The sequence below is a fragment of the Manihot esculenta genome, chromosome 5, assembly GCF_001659605.2.
Source record: "Manihot esculenta cultivar AM560-2 chromosome 5, M.esculenta_v8, whole genome shotgun sequence".
NCBI classification, from domain to species: Eukaryota; Viridiplantae; Streptophyta; class Magnoliopsida; order Malpighiales; family Euphorbiaceae; genus Manihot; species Manihot esculenta.
This window is the reverse complement of record NC_035165.2, coordinates 1,243,723-1,248,482: the sequence shown is the minus strand read 5'-3', so window position 1 is coordinate 1,248,482 and position 4,760 is coordinate 1,243,723. Positions and strand designations below refer to the sequence as shown.

The following is a 4,760-nucleotide window of genomic DNA, read 5'->3' as shown; positions in this document are numbered from 1 at the left end:
CGGATCTGACAGGCTGTCTGGTGAGTATCATTCTGGATCCTGGGTTGGGCCGAGAGTTAGGCCAGAGAGGAAAGGGTCTGCGATCGCGGATTGGGTCGATCTAAGTGAGGAAGCTTGGTCGAGCCCGGCCCTGAAGGTTGGATGAGCCGGGCCTGCTTTGAGTACCAAGTAGGTGGGCCTTTACTTTGCGGGCTTTAGGTTGTGGCCGAGGCCCTGGACCGGGGTGAAGAAATCCAGCGGTCATCAAATAGTATTCACAAATATTTACTTAGTTTATAGCAGCCTAATCAATTAATTAAAAAAAGCTCGAAAAATCTCCATAATTCAAAGAACATATGAACAAGAGTGAAGAATCCTACGCAGCACCTTCGTGGGACGGAGGCCAGATGAATTTTCAGGCGCTAACCATGGATACTTCCAACTGGAAATATTAATGAGAGGCTGTAAAACCATCTTGTTCCTCTGCAACATCTAACCATATTTCAAGAAAGATAAAAAATCATCACATCTCTGAGATGAACAGTATGTTAAAGCATTATCAACTCAATGACTGAAATATATAAGAAAGGGAAAACTGAATTTCAATTGAAACTTTAACTTATTATTCAACATTTTTACAACAAAAGGTTACATGTGTACGAACCCAGAAAATTCAAGTTGTTATTTCTTGATACAACACATTCACAAATAAGGAACAGAACTCTACATTGGAGTTAAATACATTGAAGTTCTACGATACTTCTTTAATGTCCTCAGAACAGACGATAATGGTCTAAGCCATAACTCCAGGGAAAGAGACATGTTAACTTCTTCCATCGATACATAGCCTACACATTCGGTAGGATAAGGCCACGTTATAATGGATTGCAGCTTGAAGCTGCAGTTGCTAGATCAAAGCCTAACTCAACACGTCTATCATTTGGATAATCAATGGGTGGATCAACCATTGAGATTGAGGAACCAAACGACTATAGCTGTTTGGTTCCTACACTAATTGTCTTACTTTCTTTCAGCCATATCTAATACAAAACAGAGGGACAAACCCTCTTTGCCAATAAGTTAAGTCCATTCTACTATTATGCTGTTTAGTTCCTGAGCAGGAACCTAATAGGAACAAATTCCTGTTCAAAAAGATGCAGAGGTTGCCGACGCCGCTACTTGATACTGGGGCTTTCCTCTGGTATAGGCTGCTGCAGTGCAGAGTTGAGGTTGTCTTCTAGTTCATAGAACGCTAATAACTCTTCCAGCATTTGAGAGTTTATCTGCAAAAAGAATCAAGTAAACTTCAGTACTGAATTTGCTTCTTTCACTTCACATGAATAAAAGATCTCCATCAAGCACGCATTTCTAACCTCAGGAAATTTAGCTTCTGCATCAAAAGCTGTAAACAGATCACCACTGTCTTTAAGAATTGGCATCTCTGTGTTCTTATATTGGCTTTGCACTTGAAACATAGCTTCCTCATTAGAAGTTGTTGAGGAACCCGCATAATCTTCAGGGATTGGCACACTAGTCTTCTTATATTGACTTTGCACTTCTTGGCATGTGGTTTCTCCAGCATTAGAAGCCACTGAGGGACTCTGAGGAATCTGTTCACCTTCTGTTGGGACTGGTATGTCTATATTCTTAGTTGGATTTTGCTTTTCAAAATCCCAAGTAACAAGGTCTATTGATTTAACTTTCGCTATCTGATTTTTTATTTTCAATATCACAAGTCCTAAAGAAACTTGTATCACCTTTGCTATTGGTTGAAAGAGAAGTTATCTCATTTGGACTTAGATTTTCTAAAACAGAAGCCCTGGGGCAACTTGGATTAACTTTCTTGTATGATGACATAGCAGACATCTCCTCAGGACAATGATTTTCCAAATCAGAGGCCATTGGACAACTTGTTTCACCTTTATTACAGGTTGAAACGATAGCTCTCTTATAATAACCATTCTCAAAATTGGAAGTCATCAGGCTGCTCATCTCATCTTTGTTAGAGGTTGAGATAGAAGCCATCGTATTTAGATTTTGATTTTCTAAATCTAAAATCATTAGGCTGTTTGGTTCACCTTCACCATAAGCTGAATTAGTCGTCATCCCCTCTAACTTTCTATTTTTGGAAGTGGAAGCAGAAGCAGAAGCCAAATTACCATTTGATTCACTTTTTCTTGACTTCTTATTTGGTCTTGTCTTCTTGCTATCTGGTTCAGCTTTCTCATCTTTCTTACTTGCTTTTTTCTTGTTCTTCGATATCTTTAGTTTACAAAGAACATAATCTCCCTGACCAAGCACATAACAACAAGTTACTTGCATGAAATCCATATTACACCTTGTAAAATGGCAAAAACAAATTTCTAAATGCTACAAGCGTCCATTGTACCAGAACTTTGAGGGAATAGCATAACAGGAAGTCACAATTGCAGTGTATAACTGATCAAGCATAATTTAACCACATTTTTATTATATTTATTACTGTTTATTTACAAATTTTTCTAGCTTAATTTGTGTTTTTGTTATGTTTTTACAGAAAAGGAAGAAATTGAAAAGTTGGAGAAAAAGTAAAGAAAAAGCTGGAAAAGTGATTGGGTCAAAGTGATTTGCCCAAATCACTCGCAGAGACTGGCCAAATCACTCGCAGAGACAGAGACATAAACTGGACTGAATCCCAGAAAGCGATTGGGGCAGATCGAGCAAGTAATCTGCCCAAATCACCTTGACAGCAGAAATTGACAGCAGAGGTGGGAAAATAGCAGGGAACCGAATTTTGAATATTCAAAAGTCCAAATCCAACTAAATCACTACCAACACAATTCCAAGAGCCACGAAAGAGTTTCTCACCTAAGGAATTCCAGTTGCAATTAAATTCAACATCAAAAGAGGAATCACAAGCCAAATTAAAAAGGGATTTCAAAACCCTAGAAGGATGGAATTCTTCAGCTATAAAAGGGCAGCCTCCAAACCAGCAAAGGCATATCTCATCTTCAGCAATTCTGCAGAAAAATACAGCAGCTTTTCTTCTTCCTTTTGTGATTTTGTCCACCATGAGTGGCTAAATCCATTCTTTTCTAATTGAAGTTGATGAATTTCAAATTTGTGATGAATTGGGAGATTTAAATCTCCATTGTTAAACTTCTATTTATTTTCAATATTTATGCAATTTGATCTTTCTATAATTGTTGCTTTGCTTTTAGAATCAATTTAAGCCTATTGTTTTTAATTGCTTGAGTAACAATTGTTTGAATAATTTAGGTCCGTAATTGCTTAGATTATTTAAACACACATTTAATCAAGTTGCATAATCTAAACTTGACCACGCAGTTGGCAAGGTTAGAATTAGGTTTCTCTAAGTCTTAATGCAGTTAACAGTTGTTCGATGCTAAAAGCCCCAAGAACGTTCCTTGGCAACTTGTTAACTAGTGTTTGATTAGCGAACGTTTCCTAATCAAACTAGAATTAAGGAGGAATTTGGATTGTGAGAAGCGTCTTCCACATCCTAAACTAATTTATTGAAATAAATAGGAGTATCGAAAAGATCAATGATCAATTCTAAACAAACTGAAATGGATCCATTCTTCAACTAGAATTCTTCTCCTATTGAAATTCTCATCTTTTTAAATTATTGCTTTCTCTTGCTATTTAATATTAACTCATCAAATCAAACTCCCCTCTTTTAATTACTTGTTATTTACTTATCCAAGTCATTAATAGGAAAATTCCTAGTGTCAAATCCCTGTGGTTCGACCCTATTGCCACTATATGCAAATTTATTTATTGATTGATAATAGGTTTATTTTTGACGGTTTCGACAACCGCTATCAATAACCAAAATCTCAAGAAATTCATTTGTACCAAAAACGACAAGAAGAGTCATATCAGCTAAAATTCTTGGTATCACTTCAGTTCAAGGGGTCTGATGCATATGTAGGAAAAACCAATTGGGCACATTAACAAAATCTATTTCAATTTCTCACAGATAGCAGTTACATACGAATGATGTTATTTTACCTGATTGTAACATGCAATAAGATGACTGACTTTCCAAATGCATATTTTTGTGAATAGCATATCTCATTACTTACAATGCAAATTCATAGAACAGAGCATAGGCAATTACCTTTGTAGGCAAATTGAGTGCAGCAGTGTACTCATACTCGTGTATGACCCATTGGGTGGCTTTAGGATTATGGAAAACCAAGGTTCTCTTTGTTCCGATCTCCTCATCACTATCTTCAGGCGTGACCGAGCGAAGGTCACCTGTGCCTTTCCAATATCCATCCTTAGCCTTCCTTTTAGCTTGGCCTCTATTATTGTGATACAGAGGAAGACAAAAGAAATACCAAACTTTATCCCGAGAATTGTTCATGGAAAGACCTATACAAACATATGTCATCGTTAATTATGTATGAAAAGAAAACAAAAAAATAAAATAAAGAAAAAATAACAAATGTATATAATTACCTGGTAGATCCCTAGGGTCATAATCGCATACTTGAACCTCGCTGATGTCCAAGCCATATATAGGATGATCAAGCCTCTTCCGCTTCAAATAATAATCAACCAGTTCTTCATCAGACGGGTGGAATCTCCATCCAACCGGCAAGTTTTGAGAGTCTGACTGTGGTGGACATGTCATGCCTTTGAAACAAAAACAGAAAAAGGAAATTAGTGGGAAAAGAAAGAAACAGCAATTCAATAGAATAAGAAAAAATTAGACCTCACTCACCGGAGGAGTTGTTATCCGTCATTTTTCCTAAATCAGGAAGCAAAGAAGT

General features: G+C 36.9%; 1 pseudogene; it reads right to left on the bottom strand.

Annotated features, from left to right (window-relative positions):
* Positions 1-558: 558 nt before the first annotated feature.
* The window catches only part of LOC110629642, a 4,483-nt pseudogene continuing 281 nt past the window's right edge, over positions 559-4,760 (bottom strand).